At 46.7% G+C, this 17702-nt stretch overlaps 1 protein-coding gene across 3 annotated transcripts in view; it reads left to right on the forward strand.

Annotated features, from left to right (window-relative positions):
- Positions 1-1230: 1230 nt before the first annotated feature.
- MYO1B (myosin IB) overlaps positions 1231-17702 on the forward strand; it is a 325313-nt gene continuing 308841 nt past the window's right edge. For all 3 annotated transcript variants that reach the window (XM_040439420.1, XM_040439422.1, XM_040439424.1), the window contains exon 1: positions 1231-1386. The gene's annotated coding sequence lies outside the window, so the exon portion shown is untranslated. The remainder of the gene's footprint in view (positions 1387-17702) is intronic.

The raw sequence follows: 17702 nt of genomic DNA on the forward strand, positions 1-17702 counted from the left end.
TAACAGTGTCCTCCACAGATCCCCCTCCATAACAGTGTCATCCACAGATCCACCAAAACAGTGATAACAGTGTCCTCCACAGATCCCCGTCCATAACAGTGTCCTCCACAGATCCCCTCCATAACAGTGTCCTCTACAGATCCCCTCCATAACAGTGTCCTCCACAGATCCCCTCCATAACAGTGTCCTCCACAGATCCCCTCCATAACAGTGTCCTCCACAGATCCCCATCCATAACAGTGTCATCCACAGATCCCCCTCCATAACAGTGTCATCCACAGATCCCCCTCCATAACAGTGTCATCCACAGATCCCCCTCCATAACAGTGTCATCCACAGATCCCCCTCCATAACAGTGTCATCCACAGATCCCCCTCCATAACAGTGTCATCCACAGATCCCCCTCCATAACAGTGTCATCCACAGATCCCCCTCCATAACAGTGTCATCCACAGATCCCCCTCCATAACAGTGTCATCCACAGATCCCCCTCCATAACAGTGTGTCATCCACAGATCCCCCATAACAGTGTGTCATCCACAGATCCCCCATAACAGTGTGTCATCCACAGATCCACCATAACAGTGTAATCCACAGATCCCCCATAACAGTGTGTCATCCACAGATCCACCATAACAGTGTGTCATCCACAGATCCCCCATAACAGTGTCATCCACAGATCCCCCTCCATAACAATGCCATCCACAGATCCCCCCATACCAGTGACTGGAGCAGACCTGCTGATAAACACACCTAGGCCACCACCAGTCAAGGTAAAAACTTACAGTTGTCAATAATGTAGTGTAGGGGGCCATGTAATGTTTTGAGGCCAAAATGGCACAGATGACCAGCAAGAATATCTAAAATTAGCTGGTCAAGTAAAATGTTGCATGAAACAATCATTAAATAGGTGGCCGACAAAAAGGGGCGGGTTAAAGGGTGTGGTCAATGGGCTGAGTCAAGGGGGGCGGCAAAATTAGCTTTCGCCTTGGGGGGGACCACCAGGATTTGAGCTGTGTTAGGGGCCCCAAAATCTCTGATGGCAGCCCTGGTTCCACTGCTGGTTTTGCCTGCCAAATACCGACCATGTGAGAGCAGCTGCACTCACTGAGTAGTTTCCAAGGCGTCCGCCTGGTGGCGCTGCACGCACACCGCCGGCTTGGGACAGGGGCGGAGTGAGGCGGCCGTGCTAGGGGGATATAGAGGCTGGGATAGCTGCGGCTCCTCTCCCAATACTGGCCTCTCTCCGAGGCAGCAGGATAGTAGTAGAGGAAGTGCGGCTTCTCCATTCATTCCCACGCAGGCTAGTGACTGGCGGCACAAGCTCTAGTCGCAGGGAGGTGAAGCGCTGGGTTAGGCTACAAGACGCGGAGCCATCTCTATAAGGTATCCCATGGAGTGAATGAACTGGTGCGACTTGTGTCCGGGCTGTGCACATGGCTGCTTCTATTGTGCCATCCACGTGTCTCGGGCTGGGATGGGCATGGACTGGGCAATAGAGGTCCTCAGAGACCCTGGGCTGGCCATTAACCCTCCACACCCCGGACAAGTCACTTTCTACGGCTACTGGTGAGTGACGTGTTCTGAGTTGTTGAACGTCCCTTTGTTTCCAGTGCAGAGACCTGGATCCGGACTGGGATGAGGGGTGAGACCCAGTGGGTGCCAGCGGCTCCCCAGATAGTAGTAGCATATTGGGGTGAGAGATGCTGCCTCTTTAGTAACATCCATTAGGACCTGACATGTCCAGTAATGACAGGCTCCATCACAACTTCTTACAGCATCTGCCCTACAAATACAGACTTCTGTCTAGGTACACATGGCACTGTCTGGAAGTGCCACTAGGCTGGCAATGGCTGCAACAGATCTAGTGTGTGGTTGAGGAGTGATTGTGTGCCCATCTTGTGACGGACACTACACAGGGCATGCTTGGATGTAGGGCGATGTTAGACTTTTTACCAGGCATCCTCAAACTGCAGCTGTTGTAAAACTACAACTCCCACAATGCCCTGCTGTAGGCTGATACCTGTAGGCTGTTTGGGCATGCTGGGAGTTGTAGTTTTGTAACAGCTGGAGGGCCGCAGTTTGAGGATGCCCATAGGTACATATCTACTTGATGTTGAAAAAGCATCTAGAGGTCTTCTGTGGAGCATCAGGCGGGACACCTTATATCTTCACACCTCCATGGGGTGATTTCCTCTCTGTGTAGTTTCAGAAACGCCAAGTCTTGAATTAGATGTTCTGGCCAAGAAAACATCTTAATCCCGAGTTTCAAGGAACGTCTGGAAACGCTGCTAAGCTTAAAATTGCAGGCTGTGAATCCCCATGTGCTTGTAGTGAGAGAAGAGCCTCCTTGTCCTAATTAATATCAGGCATGTTTCTAATTAGCGAGGCTTCCTGACGGGTGTGGGGGTGTACGTTTTCTTTGGGTTAACCGTGCCTATTCAAATAATTTTTTTGTGTGCGTCTCCTGCTGCACAAACCGATGCTCTGACAGGGTAGGTTCAGAGGATTTTGGTCATGGGTTTCAGTTCTCATTTGTTGCCAAAAACCAAGCCAAATCTGCGCAGAAACCGCTTCCCATTGTTCTCAATGGCAGGCTGAGGGTTTTGCCACACGGTTTTCAAGAATTTTCTAGGTCCATTCTTGGCGCGGTTACCACGCCGACACCTTGAAACGCCACATTGGGAACCTTCAACATTCAATGGAGCTAAACCTAGAGCGAGTCCGTGTGAAAACCCGCAGCAGAACCTGCGTCACAGTACAGCAGTGTCTGCCCTGGGATATATTGGGGACTTTGCTGTGGACAACATCCTCTGTGTGAACCTATCCTGACAGTTTATTAACCTTTGTGTCGATGGAGGACCCATGAGGGAACTGCCAGTCATTCCATTCAGGTAGTATGCCTTATCCAGGGTCTCCGCTTGGGTCACCACAAAAGATGATCCGTTTTCAGTTCTCAAAAAGATTTGCTTGATTAAAAGGGCTATGAGGACTCTACATAAAACCCTGTAATGTTTGAGGGTTGCTGGTAGTGCCGCCTACTCCTTACCAGTGCATTTGTACAGGAGGGCACTAGCTGCAGGTATTGAGTCGTCTGTCTGGTTGGTTTTCTTCTATTGTTTCACATTACAGAACTACCGGTAATACAATGCCGCAGATCTGACTAAACAAAGCAGAATGCAGTTTTCATTTTCCGTGCCTTGTACAGTTGGATGAGGGGTGGACACTGTCAGAAGGGCTTGGCATTCATTGTATTATGTACCTCTGGCGAAGGAGGGGCCGCACGGCAGACAGTTTGCTGGAGGGGGATGTTTTTGGGAACTTGTGATATGGCTCTATTCTCCTTTCTTTGCCTCACACACGTGGATAGAAGCGAGCCAGTGTAAACCTTTCATTTCATCACCTTCGCTTAATAGACTTTACAGATATAAGAACATTGGGGGGACATTTATCAAGCGCCTTCACCAATTTTCTGTTGTCAAAGTGGAAAACTTTGTTTCAAGCCTCACTTGAAGAAAAAAGTGTCTTTTTGGGGAGGTTTGTCCCGCGCTCTCCATTTTAAAGCACAGTCAGGATGGTAGTGGACAGCTCTGCTCCCATTGAAGTGATGAGCGTCATCTACTACTGTGTCGTTTTAGGGCCGACTTCCAGCAACAGAGATGCACAGAGCAGCTGATCAGCGGGGGTGCGGGATGTTGGACCCATGCGATCAGCTGGACAACCGCTTTTTAAGAGTGTAGTGCAGGCTCTCTGTGGCCCAGCAAACTACAGGGAGGGAATAATAATCTGACCTTCCTGAGCCCACACTGATTGGGGGCCGCCACTCCATCCTCTCTGATGGGATGCAGCTGTGACGTAATGTTTTAGATCCAGCAGTCACCACTGCAGCCAACCATTGGTCTCAGTAGAGTACAGCATTAACCTTTGAGGCATATCGCCACTACAGCCAAACACCACATCACCGCTGTTGCCTGGTGAAGAGCAGCAATGCTGGGAATGTGAGTTTAAGGCCCCAATCACATGACCGTATTTTCAGTCCTCATCCGACACGCATTTTTTGCTGATTGGATGTGGATCCATTAATTTTACTGGATGAATGTGGTGTGTGCTGTCGACATCTGTATGTCTGTTCCATGGCACCCACAAAAAAGAGAATGTTCCAATGCGCAAAATGAGGAGAACACACCGCCGGTATCCGTGTTTTCTGCATTATCAATTTGTGGTCTGCAAAAACGGATACTGTTGTGTGAATGGGGTCTAAGTAGTGAGAGAGAGCCAAGCCTTGTACTGGACAGCAGAGAAACGGAGCAGTAACATGACTGATAATGCTCCGTCCTCTCTGATCTTTTTACTACAAAATCACAGTGAGATAAAATTGTCATCGTGATTTTGTAGTAAAAAAGTCACAGAGGCACGGAGCATTATCAGTCATGTTAGTGCTCCGTGTCTCTGCTGTCCAGTGCGGGGCTTGGCTCTCTTTCACGCAGGGGATGACACGCATGTGAAACAGCCCATAGATTATCAATGGGCGTGTTTGGTCTGCATCACATAAGTAGTGCATGCCTCCGTGATAATTTTTTTTTCACTGACCCACTGTCAGTAAAAAATACTGAATACCGTTTAACATCTGTGAAAAAAATCCAAAAGTCCAATTCCCAGCACCACCACGGACGGAGCAGCTGTTTGGAGAGGCTGCGGTACCTAAACGAGCACGGCGTCGTCTTCAATGTTTACCGCTTTGTATGCTTGATCAGGCTGCCGGATTTCTTAATACTAATGTGAACCTAGAGTAAATCTTCCCATTGTGTTTATGGATTTTGGTGTGCTTGTGAAATGCAGCGTACACTTGGCTGGAATCACACATGCAGCTTAGAGTCAGATGAATCCAGTAGGGAGGAGAAGCTTATAAGGGCTGCCGTGCGTGGAATCCGCTGCGTGAAAGAATGCCAAACCCCCGCTCCGGACAGCAGATTGACTGATAATGCTCGGGGCCTCTCTGTGATCTTTTTATTACAAAATCACAGTGAGATAAAATGGTCACTGAGCCCTAAGGGTATGTTCATAAATACAGGTCTTAAAGAGGTTGTCCTGGTTCAGGGCTGAACCCTGCGTAAGCGCCCCTTCACTCCTAAAGAGTGTAGGATTGGAGCATGTCGTTGCTGCATCGCACAGGGTAAGAATAGTTGTGTTCTGGTGATGTACCGGGCTTCACAACACACTGCTGGGCAGAGACTTCCGCCTATCGGGGATCCCAGTGACGTCACCGGCTCAACGCTGTCCTGAGTGGTTTTAGAGGCAGGTATCACTAGTACCTGCCTCTAAAAGTCCCCGTCCCCAGAACCCGGACAACCCCTTTAAAAATCCAATGTGTATTTTGTATTTCTGCCACAGTTTGTATTATTTATTATTAAAGGGGTATTCCCATCTTAGACAATGGGGGCATATCTCTAGGATATGCCCCCATTGTCTGATAGGCGCCGGTCCCACCGCTGGGACCCGCACCTATATCGAGAACAGAGCGGGGAGCGCTGTGGTTGGAGGACCCCATATTTCCCAGGGTCCGTCCACCACCAAGCGTTAATCACTGCCCCTATAGAAGTGAATAGGAGCGTGCCGTGCCGTGCCGTGCATGCACGGCACATGCTCCCATTTATTTCTATGGGGCAGACGGCAATAGCTAAGCCAGTGCTCTATTTTCGGCGGCCCCATAGAAATGAATGGAGGGCGGCTGCGCATGCGCAGTGAGCTCTCCTTCACTTTCGGGGCCCCGTTCTTGATATAGGTGCGCGGGATCTCGCTGGGAGAGGAGGAGGAGGAGGACGACGACGCAAGGGAAGAGAAGGGCAGGCAGAGGCTGGGACAGGGATATGAGCAAAAGAGGCACAGCAGCCCGGGCTCCAACCAAGTGAACGCCGCCCCTGGGCACTTGCGAGCCCTCATTTACATACGAATAAGTCTGTTTTTGCCTCGGGTGAACTTCACCAGAACACCACAAAGGTACCATTTGAATCATCTACAGTTATGCTACAGCGCTATGTAAGCGGTCTATAATGTCAAAATGTGGTGACCTACTCCCTTCAATCCATGCTGTATAAACTATAACACAAACTCCCATTTGCTGACAACATGGTTATATGTGCCAAAGAACACTTGAACATACCCGTGGCTGCGTCGTTTCTCCTTTTCAATGGAAGGCAGAGGTGAAGATGGTGGAGGGGACCACACGGAGAAGAGACATGTGGTTGCGGCTTTAAACCGCTGCCAGCGCTTTGTCTGCTATTGGAAGTTGCCAGTGCCTGATCTAATGGACATTGGTAAGGCTACTTTCACACTTGCGGCAGGACGGATCCGACAGGCTGTTCACCCTGTCGGATCCGTCCTGCCACCGGACCGCCGCTCTGTCCCTATTGACTATAATGGGGACGGGGTGGAGCTCCGGCTCAGCACGGCGAAAGGCCGCCGGACTAAAAGTCCTGCATGTCCGACTTTTTAGTTCTGCAGCCTCTCACCGCGAACTGCCGTACTGCGCCGGAGCTCCCCCCCCCCATCCCCATTATAGTCAATGGGGACAGAGCGGTGGCACGGCGAAATAGCGGAAGGACGGATCCGACAGGGTGAACAGCCTGTCGGATCCGTCCTGCCGCAAGTGTGAAAGTAGCCTAAACTGTACAGTGGTTTATCGTCCATGCAGTTTTAGTACTGTACATGCTCAAGTCTCTTGACAGCACCTTAACATGCAGCCGACTTTTGTTGCATAAAATTTCTGCAACTTGAAATCGGTTTCATTCATCTGAATGGGGTTGTTGGTGGTTTTGGCGGCAAGCACCATTCAGAAATTTTCCACGACAAACTCTGCCGCATGTACAGGCGCCGAGTGTGCTCTATCCAGGAGGGCTAGAATCTCTTTACTATTGCATTTAGTAAGGCCTCTTGCGCACAAATGTATTTTCTGTCCGTTCCGTTTTTTTTTTTTTTTTTTCGGACCGTATGCGGAACCATTCACTTCAATGGGTCCGCAAAAAAAAAAAACAGAAGTTACTGTGTGCATTCCGTTTCCGTATGTCCATATTTCCATTCCGCAAAAAAATAGAACATGTTCTATTGTCCGCATTACGGACAAGGATAGGACTGTTCTATTAGGGGCCAGCTGTTCCGTTCTGCAAAATACGGAATGCACACAAATGTCATCCGTATTTTTTGCGGATTCGTTTTTTGCGGACCGCAAAATACATACGGTTGTGTGCAAGAGGCCTAAAGGTGTGTAATGCACATAGGAGTGTCACAAAGGGAACGACTATTCCAAACAGGAAATTATAAAAAGTAAATTCATCATGTAAACCAGTGACTGTAGCAATACTTCTGGTGACTTCACAGATGTGATACACCCTGTAGTCACCTAATTTCAGGAATGACTGTTCTACTACTGGACTACACTTGTTTCTGTGTACTTTCATATTTGACAAAAAACTGCTCCCTGAAAACTGTTAAAGTGGTTCTGCAGTTCTTTTAAACTTATGAACTAACCTCTGGATATATCAGCATCTGATCGGTGGGGGTCCTACACCCGGGACCCCCGCCGATCAGCTGTTTGAGAAGGCAGCGGTGCTGGCAGTAGTGTTGCAGCCTTCTCGCTGTTTACCGCTGGCCCAGTGATGTCACGACTAGTATCACTGGCCTGGGCGCGGCTAAGCTCTGTTCACTTTGACTGAACATTGACTTGTAGGATAGCGACCTTACATCTAGTGAGGTCAGACAGAGCTTGCTAAGAAGTTATTTGCATCCCTTGTTCCCAGAGTTCCAGAGGAGCATGTATGGCCTAAGCCTCCTCACACCGATTAAGGAGATATAGTACCCCACCAAATCTAGTTCCTTGAAAGAGCCCTCAGAAGGGGATCCTTATGTAAGACAAATGGAAAAGAGTTGTAAAGTGACATATGGAAAAGAGTTGTAAAGTGATAAAAAAAAGTAACATTTTTTTTTTTTTACATCCCCCCCCCCCCCCCCCCCCCACTGGTTGTCACAAGAAAGACTTTGTTCCTTGTACAGCAATAATAGGATGGTGGTGACGATGAGCTTATACAGTGCTCCAGACGGAAAAAAATAACAATGAGCCATTGGCTCCTAAACTAAAAAATTTAGGAGCCAAATTACATTTTTTTTAGTCGCCAAAATGCAAATAATTAAAAAAAGGACTTGACGGAGAAGATGAGACGCTGGTCACAGTAGTGAGCCAGCACTACATATAGGAGAATACAGCACCACATACCTCTCACATCCAGTGACATCTTTTGGGGGACAAGGTGACTAAAAATGGTGAATTGCGCATTCGCCTACTGTGGCCCCCAGTATTTACAACATTCAGAGCAAGAAGGAGACGCCAGTGTCTCCCCTTCTCCCTGACAGCAGCGCTGGTTAATCATAGCGCAAAGCTCAGAGCCAGGGAGAAAAAAACTCCCTGGCTCTGAGATCTGTGCTGTGATTGGACAGCGCTGCTGTCAGGGAGAAGGAGAGACACTGGCGACTCCTCCTCCTTGCTCTGAATGTTGAAAATACCGGGGGCCACAGCGGGCAAACATGGCGGGGCACAGGAATAATAGTAAGTGCACTTAGATCCCTGGGCGCCGCTCTATGTAGCCTGCTACTAAGTTCATATTTTTTGGACCCGTGAAAGGTCCTCTTTAACTCCTTTACACAAGTGTCGGCAGCGGTATCACAGACCCGGCCTCAATAACAGGGCATGCGATCCGTGGCAATTAACCCTTCAGATGTGGCACCTGAGGGGTTAATTGCCGCGTATTGCATGCCCTGTTATTGAGGCCGGGTCTGAGATACTGCTGCCTATACTTGTGGTAAAATGTTTTGCATTCATTGGCGCAGTGGCCACAGCTCCTCCCCTCCTCCTCCCTGCTATCTCCCCATTGGTGGCAGTGGCGGCCGTATCACAGTGGGGAGGGAGGGACTCCCTCCTTCTCCACTGTGCTAGTGAAGAGAACTTGGCGCGTGCCATGTTCTTTAACTGATACTAGGCTAAAAAGTCTTGTCGCCATCTGTAAATTTTAAGGCGCATTGGCGACCGTTTTGGTCGTGATCTGGAGCCCTGTTATAGCAATGAATGTTAAACATTTCTTTTATACTGTTTATTTTATATGACCCTCTTATGGTGTTGACAGTGGGAGCAAAGATTTCTTCCTAGAGAAATTATGAACCCATGTTGTTTTTCGTGATCGTCAAAAATGGTATACAGTATTACAGATTTTCTTGCTATGGTCGGAATTCTGAACTTCATCGTAAGAATCTATGGGCCTGTTACATGGTGTCATTTTCTAAGCCAGTTCACCCAGTTTTTCACCCATTCAAGCCAGTACTCTCTGCTCTGCACTGATGAGGGGCAATCACCCCAAAACAGCTGTCTGAAGATGAGGTGCTGGCTTATTTAATATCCAAGTCATGTCTCAAGGCTTAGTTAAAGAGCTGAACATTGACTTGTAGGATAGCTGCCCTACACCTGGTGGCGTTAGAGGCAGAGCTTGTTAAGAGCTCATTTGCATCCCTTTCATCCCGTCATTTTCTAACAAATGCTTTAAAAACAAATGCTTTAAACTGAGGATAGATCATCAGTTTAAACAAAGTCCAGAACCCCTTTAATCTTAGGGGATGTTGTGTAAAAACATCTACTAGAGTTCCAGAAGAAAAGCTTTGTTCTCCCGGTCTGGTAGAATTTACGGTCCAAAAATGTCTAGTCCAGATGAAGAGTGGTGAATGGCAGTTCTAGTAAAATATCTGCACTTCAGGACAGGAATGGGTTTACTCCTGCTCTTATGTACAGATAATGCAAATACTGCTGATTACTGAAATGGCTTTTGTCAAACAGTTATTTTGTTGGTGGCCACCCCTAGTGTTAGGAGCATTCTCATGTTCTTTACGGTAAAGTGTAGTCAACAGCTGTATTGCATCAAATCCATCCTAGGGTCAGGAGATTGTACATACACAGCTGTCAGTCTGTGCATTAACTCACTTCACCATCCACTAATGTTATGGAGTTTGGATTTAGAAGCATAAAAGGGTTAAATTCCTGAAGGCCAAAAATATACAGTGTCTAAAGTCTTCAGTTTTTTTTTTTTTTCTTTTTTCATTTTGTTATGTTGCAGCCTTGTGCTGAAATAAAAAGATCAAATTATAATTTTTTTCCTAATTAATTTGCACTCAGTACCCTATAATGACAAAGTGAAAACAATGTTGGAATTCTTTGCCAATATATTGAAAATGAAAAACTAAAATCTTGCATTGACAGAAGTATTCAGATCCTTTACTCAGGACTTAGTTGAAGCACTTTTGCAGGGGATGGACTGGCCATAGACCCTACAGGGAAATTTTCTGGTGAACCGATGCTCGGGGAGCTGTCTGAGCCCATCTCATGGTTACTGGCTGAGCACATAATGGTCTTTTGCTGTCACCATTATTTAATGTAGGAGCATCAGGTGCCCCTCCTGCACTTGATTCAACTGCATCGACATCCTCAGGACAGTGATATACTTGAATACTATAGAGAAGGTGGTGGTATATTGTGCTGCACTGTAGTATTTGGTTCTGCAGGGGAGGTATTTTGTGCTGCACTACCGTATTGTTGGCCCTGCCTACTTGTGGTGGTGTTAATCTGGACCTGCCTACGACACGGGGAGACTTTTTGTTGTTGTTTCTAGGGCCACTTTAAGCTCACAGTCCTCCCCTGCACTTTTGGCAGCAATGATGGCTTCCAGTCTTTGGTATGAGGACACAAGGTTTGCACACCTGGATTTCAGGATTTTCTGGCATTCTTTTCTGCGGATCCTTTCAAGCTCTGTCAGGTTGGTTGAGGACCGTCGGTAGACATCCCTTTTTATGTCTCTCCAATTATGTTCAATTGGGTTCAGAGCTGTGACTGCCACCAATGACGTTCAGAGTTGTCCCTAAGCCATTCCTGTGTTGTCTTGGCTGTGTGCTTAGGGTCAGTGTCTTTTTGGAAGAAAAACTTTCAGCCCAATCTGAGGTCCAGAACAGTCTGAATAAGGTTTTCATTAAAGGGGTTCTGCACTTTCAATTCACTGATTATCTATCCTCTGGATAGATCATCAGCTTCTGATCGGCCAGGGTCCGACACCCGGGACCCCCGCCGATCAGCTGTTTGAGAAGGCAGCGGCGCTCCAGCAGCGCCGCGGCCTTCTCACTGTTTACCGCCGGCCCACTGATGTGTGGCCGGGGCTAAGCCATGTTATAAGGGAAAATAATAAAATGATCGGGTCCCCATCCCGATTGTCTCCTAGCAACCATGTGTGAAAATCGCACCGCATCCGCACTTGCTTGCGATTTTCACGCAGCCCCATTCACTTCTATCGGGCCTGCGTTGTGTGGAAATCGCACAATATAGAGCATGCTGCGGTTTACACGCAACGCAGAAGTGATGCGTGAAAATCACCGCTCATGTGCACAGCCCCATAGAAATGAATGGGTCCGGATTCAGTGCGGGTGCAATGCGTTCACCTCACGCATTGCACCCGCGCGGAATACTCTCCCGTGTGAAAGGGGCCCAAGTCAGCTATCCTAGAAGTCAATGTTCGATCCTTTTAAATGGGCCTTGAGACATGACTGATATTAATGGAATTCTGTCACCTCGTTTTAGCCTTTAGAGCTGTGGGCATGCACGGCTAGATCGCCACGAGCATGTCTGCAATATACCTGTCCCATAGCGCTGTGTCCTTTTATTGTGTTTAAAAAATGATTTTATAGATATGTAAATGAGCCTGGTAAGGAGCCCGAGGGGCTGCACTAACTTCTTGGAGCCCAGCCACACCCCCTGTGAAGGAGCCCAGCACCGCCTGCGTCCTCTGAATCAGTTAGATCGCGCATTGCAAGATTACAGCAATCTAACTGTGAGCAAGGAGGAGATTGGGAGGACGCAGGCGGTGCTGGGCTCCAAGAAGTTAGTGCAGCCCCTTAGGCTCCTTACCAGGCTCATTTACATATCTATAAAATCATTTTTTACACTCAATTAAACCACTCGGATATGGGACAGGTATATTACGGACATGCTAGCGGCGATCTAGCTGTGCATGTCCGCAGCTCTATAGGGTAAAAGTAGGTGACAGAATCCCTTTAAATAAGCCTGCACCTCATCTGCAGACAGCTGTTATACGGTGGTTGCCCCTCATCAGTGCAGAGCAGAGAGTACTGGGTGAGAAGACCAAGTCAGGATTTGTGGGGTACTATCTCTCTTTGAAGAGAGTGCCTTAATCGGTGCTGGCTTATTTAATATCCTCGTCATGTCTCAAGGCCTATTTAAAGGGTCAAACTTTGACTTGTAGGACAGCTGCCTTACATCTGGTGGCATTAGAGACAGAGCTTGCTAAGACCTCATTTGCATCCCTTTGTTCCCAGAATCCCAGAGGAGCATGTATGGCCTATAAGTCTCCTCACGCCGAGTAAGGTGCTCTCTCCCCAAGGAGAGAGAGTACCTCACTAATTCAGGATTTTAAACATACCATGTTGTAGTAATGTGGCACCAATAGAGACCAGAGTTTTCATATGTTAGAACTTAGAAATGGTCTTTTCTATAGCTTTTGGAATTTCCTGAATGCTGGTACATGAGTGTAATAATATTAATTTCAGGAGTTTAGAATTTGAGCCATAAAATGTTACTGCTTATTCAGAATACAGCAGATGGTGAATGCAGTTAAAACTTTAGTAGTCTGGACATGGCCAAAGTTCAGGTAATGCAGCTTGTTTGCGGTGTCTTTCCTTAGTTTTACATCTGGGACAAATGTATGGATTACATCATGTCGAAAACCTTGTAGAATGTAAGTGGTGCAAATGGATACACAGAATTTTTCTTGAGGTTGATGAGCCATCACATATCTGCAGGCAATAACTTGTAGACTCCCAACAATTAGTCAGGGACTAAGTAACCTACCTACTGTAGATGCTTTTTTTTTTTTTTTTTTTTTTCAAAGAAAGGACTGTTATCCGGATATACCGTACACCTTTTGACAAGCCTATCATAATGCAATCGATACAAATGGATTCTAGGAGTTGGCTCATATCTAGCACACAAGTAAGCTTTGTATAGTGCAGCAAACTGCAATGTTTTCATGTTTATGAAAGTTGTTTTTGGGGCGGTAATTGTAGTAATTATGTAGATTTCTGCATGAGTTTGAGCTAAGATTTGTACAAATCTGAGAACATTTGACAATGCAATATAAGAGAAATTAGAAGAATGTGAAGCTCTAGTTGATGATTAAGCCTATTTTCACACTTGCGGTAGCCTTTTCCGGCAGGCTGTTCCGGTGGGGGAACGACAACCTGCCGGATCCGTGGTGCTGCCGGAGGACCGCTCTGGCCCCATTCACTATAATGGGGGCTGGCCGGAGGGCCAGCTGCAGCATGACAAACCTGCCGAGAGGCGGCCGGACAGAAAACGCAGCGCATTGTAGTTTTTGTCCGGTCGCCTCGGCATGTTTACCATGCTGTGGCCGGACCTCCGTCCCGCCCCCCCATTATAGTGAATAGTGTCAGAGCGGACTTGCGGTAGCATGGATCCGGCAGGCTGTTCCCCCGCCGGAAAAGGCTACCGCAAGTGTGAAAATAGCCTAGAATAGTTAAATCTACCCACACCAGAAAATCACTTAGGCTACTTTCACACTTGCGTTTTTGCTGGATCCGGCAGGGATCAGCAAAAACGCTTCCGTTACTGATAATACAACAATCTGCATCCGTTATGAATCAATCTGGTTGTATTATATTTAACACTGCTAAAACAGATCTGTTTTGAACACCATTGAAAGTCAATGGAGGACGGATCTGTTTTCTATTGTGTCAGAGAAAACTGATCCGTCCCCATTGACTTGCATTGGGGTTCATGGTCCGTTTTTCCCAGGACGGAAAGCAAAATATAACATGTTGCGGTTGGCTCTCCGGTCTGGAAACGCAACTAAACACATTGACAAAGAATGGGGACAAAACTGAAGCGTTTTTTTTCCGGTATTGAGCCCCTATGACGGAACTCAATACCGGAAAACTTTAACCCCTTAAGGACCGGGCTCATTTTCACCTTCAGGACCAGGCCATTTTTTGCAAATCTGACCAGTTAACTTTATGTGGTGATAACTTTAAAACGCTTTGACTTATCCAGGCCATTCTGAGATAGTTTTTTCGGCACATATTGTACTTCATGACACTGGTAAAATGGAGTAAAAATAAATCATTTTTATTTATAAAAAAAGAATAAATTTGCCAGAAATGTTGAAAAATTAGCAAATTTTAAAGTTTCAATTTCTTTACTTCTATAATACATATTAATACCTACAAAAATAGTTATTACTTTACATTTCCCATATGTCTACTTCATGTTGGGATCATTTTGGGAATGACATTTTATTTTTGGGGACGTTACAAGGCTTAGAAGTTTAGAAGTAAATCTTGAGATTTCTCGGAAATTTTCAAAAACCAACTTTTTAAGGACCAGTTCAGGTCTGAAGTCACTTTGTGAGGCTTACATAATAGAAACCACCCAAAAATGACCCCATTCTAGAAACTACACCCCTCAAGGTATTCAAAACTGATTTTGCAAATGTCGATAACCCTTTAGGTGTCCCACAAGAATTAATGGAAAATAGAGATACAATTGAAAAATTTCACTTTTTTGGCAGATTTTCCATTTTTATATTTTTTTTCCAGTTACAAAGCAAGGGTTAACAGCCAAACCAAACTCAATATTTATGGCCCTGATTCTGTAGTTTACAGAAACACCCCATATGTGGTCGTAAAACTGCTGTACGGGCACACGGCAGGGCGCAGAAGGAAAGGAATGCCATACGGTTTTTGGAAGGCAAATTTTGCTTGACATTTTTTTTTTTTTACACCATGTCCCATTTAAAGCCCCCTGCACCCCTAGCGTAGAAACTCCAAAAAAGTGACCCCATTTTAGAAACTACGGGATAGGGTGGAAGTATTGTTGGTACTAGTTTAGGGTACATATGATTTTTGGTTGCTCTATCAGGGCTCCAGATGGTGACCAAAATGGTCGCCAATGCTACTTGGAATTGCAAAATGGCGACAAGATTTTGTAGTCTTGTCGCCATTTGCGCCTAAACCCTCCGCTGCTCTGCCTATAAGAAAAAAAGGCTTTCATCCAGCAGAGACACGCTGCAGCCGTCTGCTGGATGAAGATCCGCTCGCTCACACTACTCGACATAGAGGGTGGGCGTGGCTTGGGTTCCCGCATCTTGTGCTTCCAGCAGTCTGCTTCTGAATTCACAAGTCTGTGAGATCCCGGCCCGGAGTCCTGCTGAGTGTAGGAGCGCACGGCGTCATTGGTTGCTAGGACGCCGTGCGCTTCCTGCTGCCGCCGCAGTACAGAAATACACTGGTATAGATCATACCAGTGTATTACTGTACTGCAGCAGGAAGCGCACGGCGTCCTAGCAACCAATGACGCCGTGCGCTCCTGCACTCAGCAGGACTCCGGGCCAGGATCTCAGACGTGTGAATTCAGCACTCCTACATCGCAAATCCCGTCAAGCTCCCAGTAGACCTTGGACTCCAGTTTTCCCTCACAACGAACTGATGTGACTAACAAGTCTCAAACTTTGCCGCTTATGCCCTCGCTGCCTGGTTCCTTGGTTTCCAACACCTCATGTGCCTTTGAATCCAGCCCCATCCCCAAAGGCCCCCCTTTTCAGGGACCATTCCATACTGACCTTCCTCCAGACATACCACCTGATCCCCCAAGAGCAGACATATTATCCCATCAATGGACCCTTCTGCCTCAGAAACAGACCCAGAGGCGTCTCCACTGAAAAAGTGCAGACTCCTAACATTCCCCCTGAGATCCCTTATGGAGCTTCTCCAAACATTCTCCCCTGGATGGGCTGCCCTCACCCACCCAGCAAAGTAAATCATCCTGAATCAATGGATCTTTCTAAGGGCAAAGAACAGGGCTACAGGTTCAATGGTCGCTCTCGGGCTGAGAGACCTTATAGTCGTAAGTCACGTGGTGATAGGTTATCCAGCTCCAGACACTCTTACTGGAGATATAATGGGGAAGATACCTCGCAGAATGATGGAGCGGAAGCAGGACAGAGCCAAGAAATCGCACAACCAGTGCTGGGAATCCCTCCATTTACAAACCATTGGCATGAGAAAGGAGAACAGCCAAGGGAGCAGGAGGTGGCTGTACGTAGTGAATAAAATGAGCATCGTTTAGTGCAGGGGTGCACAACCTTTTTTGGTCTGAGGGCCGCATTGTCACATCGCTCTATTTCAAGGGGCCGCAATGTACACAGGCCGATGTAAAGTGACTGGGGTGGAATGATCGCTATCAGTCATTCCTCCTTCATTTAGTTACATTGACTATCAGTAGCACATCCCTTATCACACAGAGATGTGCGGCACGATTATACCGCCAGGTATCATGAGTGAGTGTCCCTATGAAGACGTGTTTCCAGTAATTGATCTGAATATCTCGCTGCTGGCCCTGGAAAAATACTAACAGTGGCCCCATTTTGTAGTCGGGTACAAACTGATGGAAGTCCGGAGCAGCAATACCATATTGTGGCACATTATACCGCTGCACACAATACTGCCCCCATGAGCACAAAATACATCCCCAAAAACTCTCACTGGCCGGCTGTGAGGAGGGTCCAGGTGGCCCCTTAGGAAATTTCCCTGTAAGATCTATGGCTAATCCACCCTGGCTTAAAGGGATTTCCCAGTAAAAATGAATTTTTAACAAGTTCTTGCAGCATGGCCCCTGAAACTGAAGAGTTATACTTGCCTGCTCCTGGCGCTGATTACACCTGTCAGTGCATGGCCATGGTCACATGTACCTCTGCAGCCAATCACTGGCTTCAGCGGTGATGTGGCCACAAGCAGAGTGTCACTGCTGCAGCCAGTCATTGACTGGAGCGGTGTATGTGATCATGGTCATGCACGGACAGGTGTAAAAGTGCAGGAACCGGAAGATGGAGGCAGCGGGGGCAGGGCGGCATGGAGCAGGTTTGTATGCATCTTCTGGTTCAGGGGCCACGCTGCAGGAACTTGTTCTTAAATCAGTGATTTCCCTCACTGCAATGGCCGTGCTCCCTGGTTATTATCGCCTCCTGCCAGTTACAGGCGCCCTGCAATAACCAGTAAGCACTTTCTCTTACTAGTGGGGAAAGCGCTTATTGGTTAATAACCAGGCCTGAAATTTTTTTTGTGTTTTTGTGCACCTGGTGGTTCGAACGGTTGTAACTTTATGTGTGGGGACTACCAAAATAATTTTTGCAACAATTTTTCACTTGACAGATAGGGCCTTATAATTTATTTTTTCGTTTTATTTGGGGAAAACTGCACAAAACATTTTAAAAAAAGTATTTTTCAAACTCCTTATTCTTTAAATATTCAAACTGACACCAAAATAAATGATTATAATTAGTTCCCTATTTTGTGTCGGTCGTTTTGTTACCGTATATTTATATGTATAGTTAGTTTCACATGAATGGGGCGATAATGGCAATGGTTTTGGTTGGTGTGGGTGTTTTTTCTTTTATGTACTTTATAGTTTTTTTTTTATCTTTTTTAACTTAATTTTTAATATATTTCTGCTTCAAATAATATCCCCCAAGAGGTCATAAAAAGACCTTTGAGGGACACTGACACTTTTTGTGTATTTTTTACTATTTCCTTTTTAT

The sequence above is a fragment of the Bufo bufo genome, chromosome 7 (genome assembly GCF_905171765.1).
Source record: "Bufo bufo chromosome 7, aBufBuf1.1, whole genome shotgun sequence".
Lineage (NCBI taxonomy): Eukaryota > Metazoa > Chordata > Amphibia > Anura > Bufonidae > Bufo > Bufo bufo.